Genomic DNA, 23,547 nt, shown 5'->3' on the forward strand with positions numbered 1-23,547 from the left:
GGATTCCTACCCTGCATTTAAATGCTCGCAACTTTACAACATTCTTACAATGCTATACGAGTGAGATTAAATTTCACTAATGCCAAACATAAACTGTTCAGGATTCTTTCCTTTTTTACTTGTTTCTTTTATTTTTGTAGTGTGTTGCAGGTTGACCTTCGTTATACATTAAAAAACAAAATAAGGAGAAGAGTTGTGACATTGACACCGGAGGTAGTGACATTGGGGAGAGCGGCAGAGGGAGACGAGATCCACTGAAGCAATGTGCCAGTGTGGGTGTTGAATGCCACCCATGTGCGTTTTTAGGTGGCATGTGGTGGATGATTATCATAGATTATCACAATCCAGATTGTTACAAGTTCTGTCTGCGCACATAGCAGCAGTGTACTGTAGCTGTGTGACTGTGTGTGTGTGTGTTTTGGTTTAAGACAGTGCCTTTGGGGATAAGACTAAATGGTGGGTGAATGACGAACAGTTGGAATGTGTGAATGTATGTGTGCATTTAGCTGTGTGTATATGTGTCTTGTTCTTTTATCCATACAGTGTGACAAAGCAAATAACAAACTGAGTTTATGAAAAGAGAGAGAGAAAAAAGGGAAGTTAAAGAAATATTTTTGCTAAGTTCAATTGCATGAAGTGATAATGTACCTTAATACGCCACCTGCATACTGGTGCACAACCTGTTGGGATCAAGAGGCCTCTCTCCGTCACTGCTCACTGCCTGCTGCTTACTGGAACGGCCACCTAGAGGGAGACACAGAGGAGGGGAACGATTAGAAGAGGTGATAATGAAATATAGAGAGAGGTGAGGAGGGAGACGGACAGGAGATGGAGCGCTGGGAAGAAGACAGTGATGGGTTGAAAGGGAGACAAGTATGAAGTGGTGGGGAGGGGGATCGATGTCAAGATGGAAATCTAACAAATTCAGTAAGCGCTGCTTCAGAGGTCAAGGAAACGCGGCAGAAAAAGGTTAAAGATGAAATCAAAGCCGGTGTGCTGCGGTGCCCGGAGGCACAGCTGAAAATCTATCCCTCCAAGGCAAGGCCACCGCTGACGCGAGGCAGACAAGAAGCTAAATACTGCATGCCACTCGGGGATCTTTCATTTTCCACCGATCAATAAGGGCTTATATTTATCAGGGCCTCCGAGCCGTTGCCACGTCTGACAACCTCCACTTCATTTTTGCACTCCTCCCTGCCTTTTTTCTCCCTCCAGCTCCTCCTCTTTTTTCCCTCATCCTCACCCTCGCACACTAAATTGAGACCCATCGACCATGAAAAGGGGCAGAGACCCTGGATTGCCATTAACCCCCCTCGTGTCACTAGACTAGTCTAACACACACACTGTCAGACACACATACACAAATGCCCTGGAGATACAATTCAGTTAAAGGTCTGCCTCTGCCCTCTTTAAAGAAACATGCCATATCATTATGGCCTTGGCAGAGACACCAGCACCAGGGTCTTTTGTTCCTCCAGCAGCCCTCATCATCAAAACACATACGTTCTCCCTCTTAAACATTTAGGCAAGTCCAAAAATACTAGGATTTCCATTACTTCATATACTTGTTTGACAGATTTTTATCAAATAAGCAAAATGTCAAACCCTAAATTTGGAGCATTATGAGAAGCAGAAGACTGGGTTTAAGGGTCTGTGTTAAAGTAACTGGCTGCCTAATCATCTGCACAACAATATTTGCTGTGAGGCATTCTAAATAGATTATCGCTAGTCCATCTGTGTCATCATTGATTTATAAGGCATTAAGCTGCTTGGGGAAGAGATAGGGCCTCGCCATCTTTACTGTTAAAGGGGCTTCTTGTTAAATTCAGGGGCATGGCAGTGGAACAACTGTGGAGCCTGTCTAACCTCCCCTTTAATCGTTAGGCAAGAGGAAGTGAAAATAGGACGGGCCTATCTATTTTTTTTTTTATTATTATTATTTTTTTGTTCCCAAATAGGGAAGTATGAATCCAAATTTTCAGCATCTTTTTGTTTGGCAATACAAAGAGATTGGGAGGAGGGGAGGAAGTACAGAAAAAAAAATAAAGAGCGAAACAAATAGCACACACAAACACACACATGCACATACACACATGCAGAAAAAAAAATAAAAACAAGGGACATCATTAACATATGAATGCTATATGCAAATGGTAAGAAGAGAGCAGATGTTGTTGCATTTAATTGACCTATATGTGAATTGCATCCAAACCTTTCAGTGTGTTTTCTGGGCCCGCTGAGTACAGTTTTGACTGGCTTCCTAGAACCACTGAACGTGCAAGCAGGGTGTGCAGTGGTTTCATCAGTGTTTAAACATAAAGAGAAAGATGATTTAACATTCAACTAACTAGAATGAAAGAAAAAAAAGAAAAGAAAGAGCTTAAAAATCTCTGGGCAGATGTCTTTAAACCAAATAAAGTTCAATTGGTGTTTAATTCGCTGGTAAATCGCACTGATAAGGTGTCAAACTGATCCGCCTTTTTCTGTCCTAACAGGAAGTGGTTTAAAATAACTAAGTACATTTATGCTATTTTATATTCCCCAACAGTTAAGAGAGATATATTGCATTACCTATACAAAAAGAGTCCAAAGAGCCTATAATACAGTTCCATTTCAAGCACTCAGCACCGGATAACAGAAGTGAAACAGTGAAAATTTGATATTAAAGTTTCAGATTGAGAGGAAGGCTGTATGCACACCTTTTATTGGCTGGCCTCTACTGAGACCCATAAAATCATTTCTCTGAGTGGTCTTACAGATCTGCTCCATGTGAGCTTTTTTTCACTTTGCAGACACATTTACTAAAGATGTTTTCTGTTCTTCCCACTTCAGTGGCTTTTTACAGGAAATAACTGCTAGCTACAAATGTTGATATCACCGAGATTGGGTGAGGCCCTTTCAGAACTTGGAGTTCTGTTTGAAAGATAATGTTTTTGTGTGTGTTCGTCTTTAGTATGACATATCAACTATGAAACTATTCAGCTGGAATAAATTATGTCAAATCTATATGAGAAAATTACTGTAGTTTTGCTGACAATTAAAAACACTATATTATGTTAATGAAGTTGTGTAAAACATGATCGTTCCAACGTTGTGTGCATTTGCTTGACAACAAGAGGGTTGAAGAAACTGTAAACAAGGACGGGAAATAGTATATGTTGGATTTCTTTCCACTTCAATTTCAACCACACAAACATGCACACACATGCAAACAACAATACAGTGTAAAAAATGGTTTAAAAGTCAACACCATGACAAAAAAAAAAACTTGTAGCTTCAGGTTTCAAAAACTGATTCTGTTCATTTTTATTGTTAGCTTAAACGAATAGGTAAGTTTCATCTCACTGTGTGATAATGTAGCCCTAAATGGTACTCTCTCTTGACTCAAGAGGTTAATTCCATTGAGCGTAGTACTTTCTATAGTACCACAGTACCAGATAGTACTTTCTATAGTACCTTAGTACTCTCTCTCTCTCTCTCTTTATCAGACTCTCTGATAAAGATGATGTCACTGGACCAATCGTCGTAATGAAACCGTCCAGAGGACCTTTTTTTTTTTTTTTCATTTACCCTTTATTTATACAGGTAGTTTCATTGAGCCATGAGAACTCATGTTCAAGAGTGACCTGTTTAGGGAGAAGATGGGGGTTAAGGGCCTTGCTCATGGGACCAGGGTGGGGCGAATGAGGGTGGGGGCAAGTGTGGGTGCTTCACCTACCCCACCCACATTTTTTTTATGTTGTCGGTACCAGGGCTTGAACCGGCGATCTTCCGATTACAGGCCCACCTTCTCTAACCTCTGCGCCACCACTGGTGCATCAGGTTCTGTTGGACCTGATTTAACTATGTTGGATTTTTCTACATGGATTATTGAGCATGAACTTTGATGTTTTGAACCACTTTGGCTATGGTTGCCTCAGAGGAGTTGACGTGAGAGGGTGGACTCCAGAACCATCTTATCACCATTAAACTGGTTGGTCCATTATGAGAGTAAGCCACTTATGGGGCTGAGTTTGTTGTGGCTCCTTAGACTGATGAAGTCCTTTGGATGAAGGATGAAACATTCCCCCCTCCCCCAAAAAAAATTAAAAATAAAAAAAAAACTCCAAAGGAACTGACTTAACTTTGTTGGATTTTTTTAACCTGGATTACTGAGCATAAACTTTGATGTACCAAAGAGCTTTTTCTGAAAAACTATTTTGTGAAATAGCCAAAACGACAGGTCCCTCTAACTCTACCACTGAGCAGGTCATGTAAAGGAAGCCTGCATTGTGGAAGCAGAGAAAGACCGGAGTACACCTCGGCAATGTTGACATGAAGAACAGAGAAATGTCAACAATGTTCTGTTCTAAACCAAAGGAACAACCTTTGTCATGTCTTTTTTTTAAGTCTTGCTTAAAAACCCATTTGTATTCCCTGGCTTTAGACATAGTGTGGTTTGTTTTTAACCTGTTTGTATTCTACAACATTAGCCATTTTGTTATTATCTTCTTCCATTCGGATCTATGTATTTTTATATTATTTTATTATATTTTTTGCTGTGTGCTTTGCTTGTTTGCTTCTGCTGTACAGAACTTTGGTTGGCCTTGTTGCTATTTTAAGTGCTCTATAAGTAAAATGGTATGGTATAGTATGGTATGATATGTCTACATCGCACCCATGAGCCACACTGTGCTTCCATTTTAATATTCCAATGGTTACAGATCTGTTACGACATCACTTGGTGGATCAGAGGTGTAAAAGTGGCTGGTTGACTTTAACGCTCCATGCTGCCTCAGTCTTTGCATGAGTCACACAGAGACCGACAGGATTTAAAATCCTTTGTGAAAGTGGGTAATGTTGGAATAGACATCGAAGTAAATAGAAGGCATGGTTCATTGGAACTTCAATGAATATTTTTTCAACTTGTCATTTATTACTACTCTTTCATCTTTTGATTTTGCCTTCCACTTGCAATTTTATTTTGTTTTCACTTTGGTTTCAAATGCAGGTTCAAGTACAGAGTATTGGAAATCGTGTACGTGGTTTTGGTAAATGTTTAAAACTAAGGTTGGGGTAACGAATTCTACATTTATTTTTAGTTTTGGTCTCATAATTTTCATGAATCCTAATTAAACACAAAACAGAAGGCTTATTATCTGTGAATATGGAGTTACTGATGCACTTTTTCCTATGACACTAGGCTGGATTTTCCATTTCACAACAGCAAAACTTTCCATCCCATAGTGAAACTAGTTGTAACCATTTTGGGACAAATTTTCTACCATTGTTTCAACCACTGAAATTTATTCCTTCCTGTTCAGCCATATTCAGATCTAATTTCAAACTTTATTTATTTATTTATTTATTTTTTTTGCTGGTTTGTTTTTAATTACTTTATTGCTTAAGACCCATTAGTTGACATTTTATCTCTAACAATCACAACTATCTTAACTTCCTCAGTGCTTTTCACTCTCAGTTAAACAGAAAAGCACAGTGGAAGTAAAATTACCAGTTGTTAACTTTTCAATGTCTGTGTGGCTTCACTCTGAAACACATAGATGCTATTTTCATCTGACTCTTTGTCCCTTTTGCTTTTTGGTCTTTTTCTTTTCCCACTTTTGTTAGTCTTATCCATTTTAAAGCCATCCACCCTCTACACACAGACTCCCCCCCCCCCCCCACGCACACACACACACACCTTCAATCCCATTCCAAAATGCACACACACATGCACATAGCTACACACACACAGACACACACACGAATTCTAGAGAATGTCATTAAATTGTATTAAATAGTCTTTTGTCCAGGGGGCAAGGACCTGGTATGATAATACATTAAGGCCCCATGGAAGCAGCCACTGAGCCGAGACCATCTTAAGAGCACGCATGGTGTGTGTGCGTGTGTGTCATTGTGTGTGCGCCTGCGTGCATGTGTGTGACATGCTAAAGGAATAGATGCCAGTTTGGTTTGGGGAAGAAAAAAAAGAAAACAGAGAAGGGAGAACTGAAGGAAGTTGGCGTAGGGGAAAGGAACGAGTGAGATACACAGAAAAAGAGAGGGAAAGAGAGGTAGAGAACAAGGTGGAGTGGCTGCCTGCCTGCACATGTGGCTCTCTAACAACTGTGACACATACTAATAGAAACATACCTAATAAATTACAAGCTTTCAGGGTCTGGCAAGCTGACATTTTCTCTGAACAATTTCATATCTGCGGCACAAAGTCGAGGGGCTGCCGGACCAAATTGCATCACACGGAGATGCCAGAGGATTAGCATAAAAATTAACACTTAAATTTCAGCTTATTGTCAACCCCACTCCTGCACCGGCTGCCTCACAACAATCAATTCCTCTTAGGAATCTGATTAGATTCCATGACGCTTATTATCCCAGTCATGTCTGCCTGCCCCCTTCACTACCACCACCACACATACACACCATTAGCAAAGTCAGGGCTCGGGCTTTCACGACTGCCCAGACCTTTTGTTTAAATGGAATTAATTGGAAAATAAATCTAAAGGTGTGGCATTTCTTTTGACAGATGATACTTCATCTTCTGTCGGGTTGTTTACCTTGTGATTTTCGGTCTTCGGGCTGCAATAAAACACTCCCATTCCAATAGCTTTTTTACTTTTACCCCAACTCTCTTGAATTCCTGGTCAAACACAAATAATAAAAAGTAATGACAAAACACCACAAAGTTGATGTATTCAGTTACGATCTGATCAAACGGCTTCAATCTTGTTAATAACCAACTGTTTTCTCCCATCAGTTCCACCTTCTCTGTATTAAAATCCCCATCTGCCATCACATTTTTTATGTTTACCGCAAAAAATGGAAAAAAAAAAAAAAAAAAAACTAGATAAAAAGCTCGTGAGAATGTTGCAATAAAATATTTGTCAATATCCATTTCTGTTGGAGCACACTGCACAAGTATGCACTAAAAGCACAGTGCGCATTGGGTGGCTTTGGTAAGACTCTTGATTGTTTAGACAAATGGCATTTCATCGCATCCAGATGTCTTTAAGCTGTGCTCAACCACCATCAGTGCTTTCCAAGGCACAAGCTGAATGTATACAAACATCTCCTCATAACTGCATTCCTCATCTGGGCCTGCAAGCGTCACAGTTCGTCACTGAGCTTGGATGTCAGCCAAGACAGTTAACATTTGATATTTTTAAGCTATCTTCCCAGAAGTTGATTTTTTTTTTCTTCAACAACAATAAATGCTTCAAAAGTTCATTGTAGTTGGAGTCTAAGCTTATACATTCAGTCAACTAGTAATTTCTCTAGTTGATGCAAGAAACCTAAAGTTAAGGGACTTGTTCTGGAAACAAGATTAAAAGGTACAGAAGTGACGGAGGCTGAGGTACACCCAGGGTCGGAGCAGGCATTACAACATAACACCCGTACAAAGGCTCTCGAATAAAGACACCCACAGGCTTGAGAGAAAGAGTGAAGAGAGAAGAAGAAGGAACAAATCGTCTGATGTTCTAAGTGGATAACAACAGCTCCTGCTATGCAGCAGCGGAGGCGCAGAATAATTTAAACCAGCTACCCGGCTACCCAGCCCCTCCTTCCACTCCCTCATCTCCTGGCCACCCCTCCATTCTTATGTTAACACGGCTAAAGCCGAGTGGGCCACCCAGCAGCAGAGCAGAGAGCAAAAACTTAAGTCCACACTTCAGGAAAAATAATCCAAGTCCAAGCTTCAGTCTTTGCGATATAACTTTACTCACTTACATACACAGAGGCATGGAGCTGGGTAAGAAGGACAGAGGTTGGTGGGTGGGGGGTGCACAGCCGTGATTTTACCGTGACTTTAAAGCATATTGCTTTTCAGACAAGACTTTGAAGAATAATAAACCTGTTGCTTAATTGGCTTGTTTCCCCCCTTTCACTTAACACCGTGCAGCGGCAAAGACGGGCTGAGAAGAATTCATAAGTCGTTAAATGCAGAATAAACACGTCTTTCTTTGTTGATCATACCGCTCTGTTGTGTTTTTTTCGCCGATTTGCCCCCAACTCCCGTCTTTGCTCCGTCTTCGTCTATCTAGCTTTCGTTCCGATCGCAAAGCAGAAAGCTGCTGCTGTGTTTGGTCTCCAAACAGCACATCTGAGGTGCACACCTCACTGATATTTTATAGGTTCAAACACCCAAGAATGGAAGGGGGTGAGCGCCATATTTTATACCAGCAGTTTATTTTAACGGGGGCTTGTAATTAATGCAGCATGTCCTCTATCTCCCAGCCAACTATGCCAAGACCTTTATTTAAACAACTTTATTGTGAAATGTTTGCGTTCTCAGCGTTCGGCCGGGGCCCACACACAGAATATTATTTCATACTTCAAGGAGAGGGTAGGAGCGTGAGGAGGGGGAAGAGATTTGGAAGAGTTTATGCTTTGAGCAGTTATTGTTTTTGATTACAGCAAGACTCTCTTTAAAACGGATCAGGCCCTGTAACCTTGCACACACCCACATAAATGAACACAGTCTCACATAGCATAGCGACTTGTGCTGGAGATGTGAGAGGCCAAAGGGGAACCCGTTTACAAAAAGGGTGTGTGAACCTGGAGCCTTTGCTCAGGCCAATCGCCCAATCTCAGCATGATTTATGAGAGAAGGACCGTACTATGCATGTCCAAATGAGAGCAGTTGTTTAATGCCACTGCTTGGGGGCTTCTTTGTGAAGTGTGTGTTTGTGTCCGTACAAGGTTTAAAGGAATTTGATGGGAAGACTGAGTGTTTACATTTTGTTCCAGTGACCTTGAGTTAACACGGCTCTAACACGTACACACTTGCTGCTGGCTATCAGAGCTACTTTGAAAATCAAAAGTATGTTAAGAGCCACATGTGCTGATCATGCTGCGGAAGAACTTTTTGGAATTGGCTTTGACAATAATGTGTTGCTGTTTCACTTGTGAGACAGGAAGCCTGGGTTTTTAACACAAATGGCAAAAAAGGCATTTCAATTTTATGTTGCTAGTTACAAAACTGTAGTTTTGTTGATTTTTAGTCATTTTGTGTGACAAGAAATGGACGTGCAGAAGTCAAAATCAAATTTAAAGTGGTCAGTAAAGCTCATTAATCCAACTCCTGTACCCATGTGAACCTGTTCATGGTCACACATCTAACGCTTCATAGAGACAAGTTCAAGTTCAAGTATCTTAACTGTCATTTGCATCACATGTGGTGCATGAGGTGGAACAAAACTGTGTACTCAATGTTCCAGTTACACCCAACAATAGCAAAAATATAAAATATAAAAAGAAACAGTATATAAAGATCTGAGATACATGCTAAATGAACGCTAAAAGATCTAAGATATATGCTAAACACTAATAATGTAAAATAAAACGGTATATTAAACAAGAGCCCGAACATCCATGTGCACTCACACATATATAGAATTGCTGGTTGACCAAACGTGCATGTTTCTGGATTTTGAGAAGAACCCAAAGCACCTGGAGAAAATGCACGCATGCATGTTGAGAACTTGCAAACTCCACACAGAAAGACCATATAGCCAAGTTTTAAAGCCTACATCTCCGAGCTGAGAAGCAGCCATGCTCGATTAACCCTTCATGATGACCTTGCTGCACTTTCCACAATCAACCTTTAGAAATGTGGCTGAATCATAACAAACAGAAAATCTCCATTGGTGTGAAAAAAATACAATGTTGCTATGTTCTACTAGTGAAAAAGTTGATTTCTTAATATTTATCACATCCCTAAGAAGCTCTGCTGTGCCCTTGCCATGATTTATACACCTGCTCTAGCCATGCTCCATCCATGAAAATAAATGACCACAACATTGCTGTAACAGCTGATGTTTTACATTGTAGCTCAGTTTTTATACAGCATGAAGAAGGTTTAACGGATGGTCCACTGGAGCTTCCCCAATATAAAACAACAGCAGGCAGTTTAAGAGTAAAATGTAGATTTTTATTTATTTATTCTTTTGCATGGAGCAGTTAAGAAATGGAAAAACTCATAAATACCCGAAATGTATTTCACAAAAACAAACCATAAAATTAAAAAAAAAGTATAGTAACCACATTCAGATTTTGCTCCAAGGAGTCAAAGTTGCTTTTAGCACACAGAGGAGAGATTACAGAAACCTGTGAGAGACAGACAGTGAATGACTCATGATAAAGTTTGTGAGCGAGTATCCCTGTGCTGCTGCAGCCTGCTGAGTGACCAATAACACTTCAACAAATGGAGTGCAATAGAGAGTTAGTACGAAGGATGACATGGGCTCTGAAGCATGGAAAGACTTCACACGTCGCCGTTTATTTTTGTAGAAGTTTAGAAGCAAGAGTTTGAAGCTAAACAACTTGTAGCATTTTTAGGGTTCTCATTTAAATCAGTGAGCAAAGAGTGAACTATCTTTACAACTAACTAGAGAAATTAGATTTACCGTACTGTGAAAATGCTGTGTGAATGCTTACTGCAGAAGAACTCGACAAAAACAGCTGAAATTAGCTAAAAACAAGCTGAAATGTAGCCGAAATGGATGAACAAGTCTAACTTAGCAGAATAGAGCAGAAATAACACATATTTTCTGAATTGGGTATAAATAAGAAGAAATCAGCAACAACCAAAAAAAAAAAAATAGTAAATTAGCTAAAAAAGCTGAAATTAGCAAAACAATTGCTGAAAGTAGCTGAAAATGAAGAAAGAAGCTTAAACTACTAGACAGAAGTGAAATGAGCTGAAATGAGTTCCAAAAATGTGGAATTAGCTGAAAAGGATAAATTTAGCATAAAAATCAGCTAAATAGTAGCTGAAATAGCAGAAAATGCTTAACCTAGCAGAAATAAGCTGAAAGGAGCATAATGAGCTGAAATTAGCAGAATCAAGTTAATTAGGTTGAAAGTAGCAGAGTACTATGAAAAATTTGAATTTATCTGAAAACAGCTAAAATTAGCTCAAAATGTAGCTGAAATGGTAGAACAAGCAGAAGAAAGCAGAAAGAACAATTTGCCCAATTAGGCTGAAAGAAGTAGAAATAAGCACAAATTTTTTTTTTTTGAAATATTCTGGAAAAAAAGGATGAAATTATCAAAAAAACTCTGCTGAAAAGTACCATAACTAAAAAGGCAGAAAGAAGTTGAAATTACCAGAAGGAAGTGGAGAGAGCACATGTTTGCTGAATTATGATGAAAAAAAGTTTAAATTAGTGCAAAAAATGTAGAATTGGCTGAAAAAAGCTGAAATTAGCATACAATCAGCTAAATTGCAGCTAAAATTGTAGAAAAAGCTGACATTGTCAAAAAAGCTGAAACTTGCAGAAATAAGCTGAAAGGAGCATTACAAGCTGAAATTGGCAGAAAGAAGAAGCACACAAATGTTGTAGTTAGAAAGAATCTGAAAGGAGTATAAAACAGGTGAAAAAACAGCTGAAATTAACTGAAGATAGCTGCAAAAATGTTTAAATTTGCACAAAGAAGCTGAAAGAAGCTGAACCAGAACAAAATGTGAAAGGAGCAGTAAAAGTTTGTAAACGGATCTAAAGAGAAAAATGGATCACAATAGTGTGAATGCTTCATAAGCATTCACACAACAAGCATATAAGTATAAGGCGATTCAAAGAGATGACTGTAAGGGTAGATCCTTCTTCTCTGTTACAGGAGAGAACAGTTGTTCTAAACAACCAAACCTATTGCCTCAACCAGCTATAAAAAAGGCGTTTTTTACGCCAACAAGAAAAAGCTGCACTCTATTAAATACCTGACGATATCACAATAAGCAGAAACATATGAAAAAAAAAAAAAAACTGTTTTGTATTCCCAGTGTGTTAAAAAAAAAAAAAAAAAAAAAATCCAACACCTCTAAACTGATTCAATTCAGTCAATATTGCTTATAGAATTTTTAGCCACTGAGTTGAGATTCTGCATTTTAATCAAATTTACCATCACACAATATGAACTACAGAAGTGGAGAAGGGAGTGGTGGTGCAGAGGTTAGAGAAGGTGAACTTGTGATTGGAAGATTGCTGGTTCGGCTCCTGGTACTGACAACATCAAAATGTGAGTGGGATGGTGAAGCACCCACACCTGCCTCCACCCTCATTTATCATTTGAGCAAGGCCCTTAACCCCCGCCATCTGCTCCCCCAGGCGCCCTAGATGGCAGCCCTCTGCTCCACACAGTAGGCTGTGGTAGCTCAGTGGTCTGTGGTTGTGTCAGGTAGGACATCCAGCGTAAAAATAATTGCCAAATGGAAAAGCATGACATTTGAAAAAACAGATGTTGCTAAATGTATTGTAAATGTAATGCCAATCAAAAGTAGTTTCATCCAAAGAGTTAAAGGCTAAGTTGTTTTCAACCAGTTTGACACGACTGTCAACAAGGAAGAGGGCCGGCAATGGAGGAGGGGGCGTGCCAAAGACACCATCTTAGCACCAACATAACTGGTTTGTTCCACTTTGGAGTAAGCTGTTGGGAGAAGAATCAGTTTTGTTGTGTGTTTCCTTGACTGATGAAGCCTTCTGGATCAAATATGAAATGTTTCAGCACAAAAAAAAAGAAACTGTCCAGATGACCTGACTGAAAAATGTTGGATTGTATACCTGGATTATTGAGCATGGACTTTGTTGTTAGTTAAAGGCTACGTTTGTAATTGTCACTGAGACAAAATTTTTGTTTTGTTACATGATAAATTTGATTTTTCAACATCTGCAAAGGCTTCAATACATCATGACATTTACACTTGATGTCATGCTTCTATATGTCACAAACTAAACATTCAACAGTATTTTGCCAACAAACCTTGTAGGTTTCTGAGCAGCAGCCACACGCTGCAGACCATAGGGGGAATCTACACCAGATTTGTAATTTTAATAGCACCAAGGTATTACATTATACAAAACAAAACTGTAGGGATCACATATTATCTGTGATGGAGAATACAGATTACTGACGCCCTGTGGAATAAAACGTCTGATGTTTTTGGTGGATATACTCCAGATGGTCCGCAGCAAAACCCATCTCAATTTGAGACCCATCCCACTTTATGTTTTCTAAGTTCCTTCATGTTTACTTTTTTTCGCACTCGCAAATGGATTAGACTTAAGAGTTAGGGCGGCTGCGCATGAGTGGTTAGAGCAGTCGTCCTCCAATGGGAGAGTTGGAGGTTTGACTCCACCAGCAGTCACATGCTGAAGCGTCCCAAGACACTGAACCCCTCACTGCCTCCGATGTGTGCCCCATCAGTGTATGAATGTGATAAATATGATTAATCTTTGTGCAGATATAGTAGAGTGCTGTATGTATGGGTAAATGAGGACACAGATTGTGTTGTAAAGTGCTTTGAGTATCTTAAGATAGAAAGGTACAGTCCATTTATCATTTAAGCATATACGTTTACAGTTAAAAATATGATTTTATTCACATTTTACTGCTCATAGACCAGAGTTCATGTCATTTCATGTGTACTCTGCCCTGGATAAAATAGCAGAAAAAATCGTGGTGCTTTGCCAATTTACAATTCCTCTACTGTTTGAAATGCCCCTACAGTTTTGGAGATGTGGACAATTGCACATATTATGCTCTTTCTGGTGGAGACTAGCCTCTTCCTCTTCATCCTCTCCATTCATCACGCCCTCACTCTTCTGCCACCCTCCCCTTATGGAATGGAGAGGCTATAAAAGGATGAAGTGAGGTATAGAGACATCTTTAGCCTGGCAGAGGCCAAACAGATCGAAGAGAGAGAGAGCACCGGGTTGTGGGGTGAGCCACAAGCTAAGACCTACTGTCCTCTTCATCTTGTCTCAGCAACCTTTCTTATATCTGATCATATGCTCTTCTTTTTAGTTGATTTTACTCGTAGCTGTTTTTATCTTCCAATTTGATCTATATTATATTTTTAATATACATTGAAATATAGTGATTAATCTTGCCATTATATACAATGTGCTCAAATGAAAATTAGTTGACGTAAATGGTTTCATGACGTTTAAACATATGACTTGCAAACCCTACACATGCTTTGACACAAATACATCCCCAAGTGCTCTCCAGTCCAACAAGCAAGGAAAGTGGCCGCACACCAGAGCCCTATCGATCGTACCTGGACCTGCCAAACTCCCCACTCTGTCATTCAAGCCCTTTCAATTTTTAATCACCAGCTCCATCATCAGAACAAGCTCCTGTAATGCCAAACGCACACATGCACACGCACAGGTATATATATATATATATATATATATATATATATATACTTCTAATAATAAAAAAAAGAATGGCCCAATGTATACTTAGCTAGAGAAAAGTGCAGGGTTTTATTCACTCGCAGTACCCAAAACACTCTTATCCACATTAACCTGTAAACATACATACATACAAAATACATCACAAAAGACAACCACATGACACAAATCTTTTTATATTCCAAACCAAAAACAGGTTTCCCAATAGACAAATAACATGAGGCTCTACATTATAGTCTGTCCGTTTGAGTGACGGTGTGAGAGAAGACATAGGAAAGCATGCACGATCACCTGGCCATGCTTTGTGGAGCCCCAGACTGTAGCCAGTTTTGACCTTGGGCTCTGCCATATTCATTTCATCATTAAGTTACCTCTTCATTAACTTTTCATTGTTTATGGAGGAGGCATGAGGAAGGAAAATAGATGGGAGTGAGGAGATGAAGGGAGCTCTTTATCAACGAGGTTTATCAGTGGCGGGCTGCTGGGCCCTGCTCTGCCTGCCTGTGTGCCCCTCCTCTGCAGTCTTGGCAGGTTATTTTACCTAAAGAAAATGGATTGTAACTTTTTCAGTGACCCCCCCCCACCCCCCTTTTAATTTATGTTAAAGCCGCACAAAAAAAATACCTTAAAACTATGTACTTTAACACATTTGGAGGCCTTCTGAAAAAAGTTCAGGCATTTTGAACCAAGGAACTGTACTTCCATTTTTTTTTTTTTTTTTACTGGAGGAAAAAGAAGAATAAAGAACAATGCTAACCTTCGTTACTACTGGAGTGGTGAGTAAAACCAGTCAGTCCATCCTTTACTTAACTTTCTTTGTAAGTTGTCAATATGCACATTTATAATCATGACAAAACCATAATCATTCTCACAGCATTTTTGTCACTGTTTCTAAAATACAGCATGCATCAATGAAGTGAAGATCTATTATAAACATCAAACAGTTTTATAGGAATGGATAGGCCCCCTTCACATGGGATAACATTCCTGCTATGCACTCTACAACTCATTAGAACATGCATATGTGACAAATTTGAGAGACCTCCATCAGTGTGAAGTCAGTCATGGTGCTGATACACTCTTAGTATTTTTTTACGTGCCTGAGAGACGTTCCTACACCCTTACCACACTCAGTACACCTTTAGCACAACTCGTTTCGATAGTGTCAGGATGCAGTTATGGGTCTTGTCACAATCACAGTTGTAGCTTGGGCCAGTATGATCAGTCTAGCTTCAAAACATTTCTGACAAAAGCCTTACTAATGGGTGCAAGTCACACGTCATGGAAACAACCACAGATGCTTCACCCATGACCCCGATGCACTGCCATCACAATGATAAACAGCCACAACTTCCCTGTGGAAGTTTTTTTGTATGCTCTAAACTATTGTAGACCTATTATTCTCTATCACACATAATGGGGAGCTCATCCATCCATCCATCCTTTTGCTGCTCATCTACAAAGTATCATTGGGTCAAGAAGGCCGCAGGTCCAGGAGGAAAACCCATACATCCTTCCTCTTAGCAACTCTCTCCAGTTCCTCCTGGATGATCCCAAGATGTTTGCAGACCAAAGAGGATACAGAACCCCAGAGTCTTCTCCAATGGAACATGCCTTAGGGCCACAGGTAATGGATGGACACGGACAGTAAAGTGAGGGTCCAGCTCGTTCTACACAACAACTAAACTAATACTTTCATTACTGTGAACAAGGCCCCAATCTGTTGATCCATCTCCTGGGCAATCTTACTGTTTCCCATTAAGAAAACTCCCAAATATTTGAGCTCCTCTGCTTGAGGCAGAGACTCATCCTGAGGAACACCAGTGTTCTTAATACCTAGGTGTAGATCTTTCCAAGACCCTCCAAAGACCATCCATATTCTGGCTGATTGGTTTTACGGCATGGCAGAGTTAGTGTGAAGGCATCACATTATTTCTGTTCAAATAATGCTTTGTAAAGTAGTTTATACTTGAAACATTTACTCCAGGGGTTTTATATTATAGTGACTAATGAGAAATACAGCGTGTTCGTTTTGGTTGTTTTTACTTTATTTATTTATTTTTTTATGAGATGGAAAATCCAATATTTCTAGAATTTTATCACTTCAATTCTTACCCATAGATGAAGCATTATCATGCCAAGATAGATTTATTTATTTATTTTTATTCAGATATTCAGACATAGTGTTTTGCATATTAAAAATATTAATAAAATGTATGTTCTTGTTGGGCCTGGTGACATCATCCTGCCCTGTTGCATGACCATTTCTGGTAGATTCTGGTGTTGCCTTTACAGGCCTTTTCAGTGAATCATCAAATTTACGATCGTGATTGTCCTTATGTAGAGGTCAGACGAAGATTTGTTCTAATTGTTCTGCATCACAAAACTATAGGGGGAGCCCAAGAGCACAACTTTGACAGTATCTCTGGTGCAGTTTTAATGTGCCTTTAAAACACAAAGTGCCCCCAATGATTTTTTTTATTGATCTGCCATCATGCAGTCTTGTGTGTCTGAAATCTGATTGTGAACATATTTTTGAGGGCTGGCCTTGTAGCCACTAGGTCCTGTTGTGCTTGCACACCACTTTAGCTTTCTGTCATTAGTGATGCATCGCCCCGACAGCAGACACAGATTGTGTTTAGAAGCAAAAAAATTAAAACTGTCTTTGTAAGCCTCTATTAAAAATGGCAGCTCACTATAGCATTACTCAGTTATTGTCCCTCTCTCACTCATTCTTTTTAACAGTGGTGGTGTCTGGCTCGCCTCCACTGATTCTCTACAATAAAAGGGGTAGATGTCCCCTTGTGTTACAAGCTGCTGAACGTTTGTTAGTTCACACTTTTTCACTGACAGAGCTCAGACGGGGAGAAAGAGCGACAGGCATTTATACAATTTCACTCCGAGTACTCTCAGCAACGTGGCTTTACTGCTTCTAAATGTAACTCTCAATCTGAAAATAATAAATAAAAACTAAGGTAGAGCCTTGGCTGTCTGCACGTCTTTAGGTTGCATTTAAATCGGAATATATGATTCACATACAGTCGATAACTCAACAACAAAAACAAGTTTGACCATTAATGAACTTTTATTTATTCAGAAAATAAAATTTAAAAAATGTTAAAATTGTGAAGAGGCAGGTAAATATGCTAAAACTAAATGAAAAAAAGCCTAGATTAAAATAAACAGAGCTTGTATCACACAAATGTGCCTACTGTTTTTGTAAGATTTAATTTGCCCTTCCAGGTTTTCTTTTTACTCTCAGTTTAGAATAATTTAGGAGTATGTATCTGTAATTATTCATAAACTTCACCAGGCTGTTTAAGTCCAAAATTAGCAAAACGCTGTTATGGAGTGACCTCCCTGTAGATTTGAATGTGGGCTGTGTAGCTCTACGTATCTGTCTGCTCTGTAACGAGCCGACAACCTGGTCAAGGAGATGACATGCACAGGCCAGTTGAATAAAACGGTTCACGTGTCATTCTTTCTATTTTATGCAAACAAAATCAAGAAGTGCAAAGAGAATCGAAAAAAAAAATCACATATAAAACCCTGGCATCTGGTAACCAGATACCATAAATGCTAATCGTATTTTTAAATCACATACTTGTTTTTTTGGGGGGTTTTTTGTCTGACGTTTGAGCTGATAGTTAAAGAGCTAGCAAGCTAATGGTTCATTCTTTGTACAGCAACCGTACATGCTATTCATATCCTACTTTGTAATATCTAACTGTAGACATATTTTTTCCATTAATCTACTTGTTTTGATACATTATGGACATGTCCTCCCCCACAGCCAGAGACTAATGTGAAGCCTGAAATTTAACCTGAAATGACATAAATAGCTAAGAGAGCCACATACTCTCTTCTCAAAATTCAATCAGTGCGGTAAACAACGGCAAACGACAAAGCACAATGTAGATAATAATGAAGGATATAAAGAAAATATATAAATGCTGAGTCGCAACCAAAGATTTACGGTTTTGATTACACGAACCATGTTTTGAGCACAGCGTATGCCTCTGACAACAATAGGTGATTGCAACAGTAATGCATGCAAGCATGCCTACCACACAGATGCTATCTTGCAAGTCTTGTTTTCAAGAAAGTTGCTTCTGAAGGGGAAAAAACTGCAAATGCATTATTGGTCACTTGTTTAGTCTGGTTGATTGCAACAGCAAATGAGATGTGGAAAAACTGCAACTATAAATCAAAGGCTAACAGAGAAAAAAAAGAGGATACTTGTTTATTTTCTGTCTTTTTTACATGTTTATTATGACTTGTATTTTTTTGCATTTGATTGATCTTTGCTCAGAGGTTTAACTGATCAAGAAACAAGTTGTTTCGTGTCAGCTTTAATATCAGCAACAAGCTTCAAATTCATCATTTTAAAATGATGGGGAAAATAAACCTCTCAAAATGATCAAAGTGAACTCAATAGAAAAAACCAGGGTAAGTTTGGTCATTCTTTTACTAAATTTAATCAATTTAACCATGCAACCTTTATAAACTACTTTAGCTGTCATTACACGTTCTTTCTTCCTTATTAAATTTTATATGCAAATAAATTATTCCTGGCAAGAACCACACCTTATTTTTAGAAGCTAAAACAGTTTTTATTTTCTCAGTGCGGTACAATACAGTGCCTACAAGACACGTCTTTTCTCTAACAGCATTGTGAGACAAGAAGTGAGGCATCAGTGAGAGCATCAGAGAGTGGTGAAGTTCTGAGGTGAGATGCAGTTTTGTTTATTTGACAGGTAACATGCTTTTTTCTTTCTCTGTCTCAGCATCAGTTGTTTCTGCCTCAAAGCGTTACTGTCAACTGATCTTTGATTAAACCACTTTAACCTCCCTTCCATGTGTAGCCTCATGGCTGTATTCACTGTCAGTATATCCAACACCAGGAGGAAGCTCATGTTCTACATGCATGAGTTCAGGGGACAAACGTTTTAAATTAATCCTAGCAATGAATTCTGAAAGAAATAGGCTTAACGTACACTATTTCCGACCATTACTGGGTTTAAGGGAACAAAATAAGTAAAAATGATGTTCCCTTTTTTATTTGATCTAATGTATATGTGTTTCTTGAGTCTACTGAAGTGTTAAGAGTGAAAATTGCAATGAACGAAGCTGAAAAAGGTTTGGTCAGCGCAGCGACTCAGTCTGGTTTGACACCTGGGTTGGCAAAATTTATTAATCAGCTTAGCTAACTGGCTAACCCTTTGTTTGTACCTTCTCATTAGAGTACAACATGTTCAGAGAACAGCATCTTATTTTAGCCCTTGATCTCTTTTTTTAATGACAAATGTTACTGATCAGGTCATTAATAATATGGGTAACTTGAGTCCAGACCAAAATAAAACGTGCCTATTGTTGGATCTGTGCTGCTGTTTTTACTCTGCCAGAGGTTGTTTGTAACGCAAACAAGTACCATATCCCCCTTTCAGATATATCATAGGAAGTTAGATATTTTTTAAATTTACTTTTTAATATTATTCATCAGCATAGTTAATCATCCATCCAGCCATCATCTTTACACCCTTCTTTCCTTTTAGGGTTGTGGGAATCACTGGTGCTTATGTCCAGCCATCACTGTGCAAGAGGCAGGGGGACACCCTGGACAGTGTCCATCACATGGACACATAGAGACAAACAAGACAAACAACCATTCACTCTCTCACTCACACCTAGAGACAATTTAGAGTTACCAATCAGCCTAACATGCATGTTTTTGGTCTGTTGGAGGAAGCTGGAGTATCTGGAGAAAACCTACACGTGCACGGAAAGAACATGCAAACTTCACCTAGAAAGGCCCACACCTGGGATTTGTACTATGACAACCTGCTCACTGAGTGGTGCAGCTCTACCACCGGCACCACCGTGCTGCCTAGTTAATCATTGAAGAAAAAAATAATTAATTTAAAAAATCAAGGCTTGCAAGTTTTTGACCAAATGTCTAATAAATTACAAGAAACAAACATAGAATGCAAAACTATGTTTACATATTAGGCTGCATGGTGGCGCAGTTGGTAGAACTGCCACCTCTCAGCAAGAAGGTTGTCGGATCGAATCCCAACTGGTGGGCCATTCAGTGTGAAGTTGGCATGTTCTCTCCGTGCATGTGTGGGTTTTCTACAGGTACTCCAGTTTCCTCCAACAGACCAAAAACATGCATGTTAGGCTGATTGGTAACTCTAAATTGTCTCTAGGTGTGAGTGAGAGAGTGAATGGTTGTTTGTCTCGTTTGGCTGAGTAAAAAAGTAATTTATATAAGTGTTTAAACTATCAGGAAGGAGACATAATCTGCTTTAATGGGCGTTAAAGTGTGTTGGATGTTTAGGGTTCTAACCATGTCCTTCTTGGAAAATGATTTTTTGTCTTATTTTTCTATTTGCCGTTTTTATGGTTATCCTTTAATATACAATATGAAATTAGTCACAATTTAACATCTTGAGAACATAAATCAGGATTTATGAACTGAAATAAAAAGTACATTTCTGACACAAAACTGCCCATTTCATTTAGATTTGTTACGTGCTGTTAGGTCCCAGGATGACCACAAAGAAGAACAAGCTAGCCTTTCCAACTTTAACCTGGCATGACGTCAATCTTAAATCATGTTGTATTTATTGCACCTGTGAGGAGGAACAATGACACTTTGTGGCACTTCTGCTTTCTTTCATTCTTGCTTTAGTTTGAAATTATTTTAAACACTGTTTAGTTCAATTAACCAGAGGCGAGTAAATAAATAAATCAAGCTACAAATTTGCTATGAACTGAATAATAGCTCTGACAAAGAAATTAGCCTTTATTTATTTATAGTTATTTATCTATCTTAAATTGGTTTGTTCAATAAAATGTCCTTGGTGGAACTTTTTCAAAAAATAAATAAAAAAATACAGCATCAGATAGGGCAGTTGACTTAGGACCAGAAAGTTGCAGGTTCGATTCCCCACCACGCCCATGTGTTGTGGTGTTGTTGAGCATGGCACCATTCTCTACCCACTGCTCCACTTGGGTGTATCTCATGTGTGATGGGTCAAATGCAGCACAGAAAGATTTGTCATTGTATGAGAAAATACACTGACGTTAATACATAGTACTTTGTAAAATAGTATTCACATGAACCACTATGGTATTTGGGAGATTGCAGTTGTTTTATTACAAAACTAATCCACTTTGATCTTTGAAGTGTTCAGACTAGCCATTAGCTCATCATTTTTTTTATTTTTTTTTTAAAAGCTCTTTTTCCAAACTGAGGTCATTCAAAAGGCTATCTAAAGCAGGTAAGATACTAATCATTAACTTCAACTTTTCCACAGAACTCTTCATAAAAAATACATTTTTCTAAATACTCTTTTAAAAACTTACAGCACTTGTAGGAACTTACAAAATAAAGGCCTCCTTTCAAAAGAACTCCATCAAAAGTTTAAGCAGCATTCAAACATTTCACAACAAATGTAGATGGTTGTTATAACTGGAAATATGAGTTGCGTATAAAACGCAGAGGTGATGACTGGGATCAATAGCGTTAGTACTAATGTTGTGTCGAGTGTGTCGTCATTAGACCACACACAGACCTCACACGTATCCACCGCAATCAGAGTGCAGCCTTCACTATCTGACAGAGAGCACCACCAGGGAAATGAGGCAGTGTGTGTGAGTGTGTGTTGTGCACATGTGTGTGAGAAGGGGGAGAAAGACCTTGGAGCCCTAGGGATGGTGTGTCACATAAGCTCCATCACAAGGCTGCTTTATTGAGCCTGGCATGGGTCAGACCCCTACTGTCATCTTCAAATATGCCTGCCACCTGCTCACGCACACACACACACAGAAACACACTTGAGCATGAACTCGCATACATGCTCACACGTCCATATCTCGACACGCTCATGCATACACAAACTGGCGCACATGGCTCGATGAGAATTCATCTGGTGTTTTCTGGTAATTGCAACAAAAACACCAAATCTGGACGTGTCACGTTCATCTCCCAAGACCCCGGAGTGGAGGGCTAATTTCAAACAGCCTCCCTCTTTAACTGCACAGACTTCTGTCTTTTTTCTTTCCGCCACCCACTGTATAATTTAACCCTCTAATCTCAGTTCAGCTGTCTGTTTTTAAGGCATGTGGCTCCTGTGCTCTGGGCTGTACAAAACAACAAATATGACTTTAAATTTATGAGCAAATTAGTGTTTTTTTTTTTTACACTTTTCTAGCTTGAAACATGTTTTTCATTTAATAATTCGCAATAGTTCTGTGCACATGCACTCGCATACAGGTGGCACACACTGAGCCCAGAATGAGCACGTGTGTACACAAGTAAAGGTGTGGACAAGAGCATCCAGTATGAACACGTTTTCTTTTCTTTCAAGAGGCACAAGTAAGGTTTTGTGTATGACTGCATGAATCAGAGTGTGCATGTGAATGTTTTATGTGACTGTGCTTGTGTGTGTGTGTGTGTGTGTGTGCTCCCTGATGGAGATAAGTCTGAGTGGTTAGGAGGGAACAGATGTCAGCTGGTGTCGGCTGCCAGGAAGATTGAACAAAGCCAATCACGTTGCCTTCCTGTCCAAAACGCATGGCAGAGAGAGACCTGCGTCTAACAACAATTTGTGGCATTAACTCCGAGCATGCCACCCTGTCTGCAACTCTCATCTCTCTCCTTCTCTCAAATGTGCACGCCCCGCCATCATCCTGTTCGGAGTAAATATGGTAAACAACTGGTGGAGATATAAAAGATAGCAGGGGGACCAAACAAAATGGCGTCTGTAATATGATCTGCCCTCGTTGCTACAGTAGATTAATCATTCATAAGCCCGAGCAGAGCAAACGCTGGCTGGCATTACTGATTTCTACCTGTTTTTGAATTGTTTCGCAACAAATCGTTGAAGAAATCTGGTCCCTCATGCTGTGAAGTGTATTTCTTTAGATTTATCAGCCTTTGGAAAAAAAAAAAAAAGACTTTTGCATCATACTGACTTGATGCAGCAAACAAAGGTTCAAGCTTCTCCCCGTGTTATTCTTTACTGAATCCTGACACTTGTTCATTTTCTGTTGAGTGCAGCCACGTTGGCACTACGTCCTTCTCTGTGCTAGCATGAAGCCTGCAGAAGATGAATTGGGATGGACGCACAGGGACCTTCATCATTTTGAATGTGACAGCAGAGTCATAGATAAATTCACTATCTAGCAATAGCATTGACAATAGCATGCACTTTTAAATAAATAAATAAATAAATATTCTGGCATTTGTCTCATTCTGCATTGTTGGTTTTATCAGAAGAGAATAAACTTTATTGGCATTGCACCGAGATACAACGCGAATATGTACGTACAGTTGTCCGAAGAT

General features: G+C 39.2%; 1 long non-coding RNA gene across 1 annotated transcript in view; it reads right to left on the reverse strand.

Annotated features, from left to right (window-relative positions):
- Nucleotides 1-682: 682 nt before the first annotated feature.
- Nucleotides 683-23,547, reverse strand: part of LOC119430193 — a 64,599-nt gene continuing 41,734 nt past the window's right edge. Inside the window, exon 3 of the long non-coding RNA XR_005187891.1 lies at nt 683-744. This is a non-coding gene — a long non-coding RNA (uncharacterized LOC119430193). The remainder of the gene's footprint in view (nt 745-23,547) is intronic.

The sequence above is a fragment of the Nematolebias whitei genome, chromosome 2 (assembly GCF_014905685.2).
Source record: "Nematolebias whitei isolate Nwh7 chromosome 2, NemWhi1, whole genome shotgun sequence".
Classification (NCBI taxonomy): Eukaryota; Metazoa; Chordata; class Actinopteri; order Cyprinodontiformes; family Rivulidae; genus Nematolebias; species Nematolebias whitei.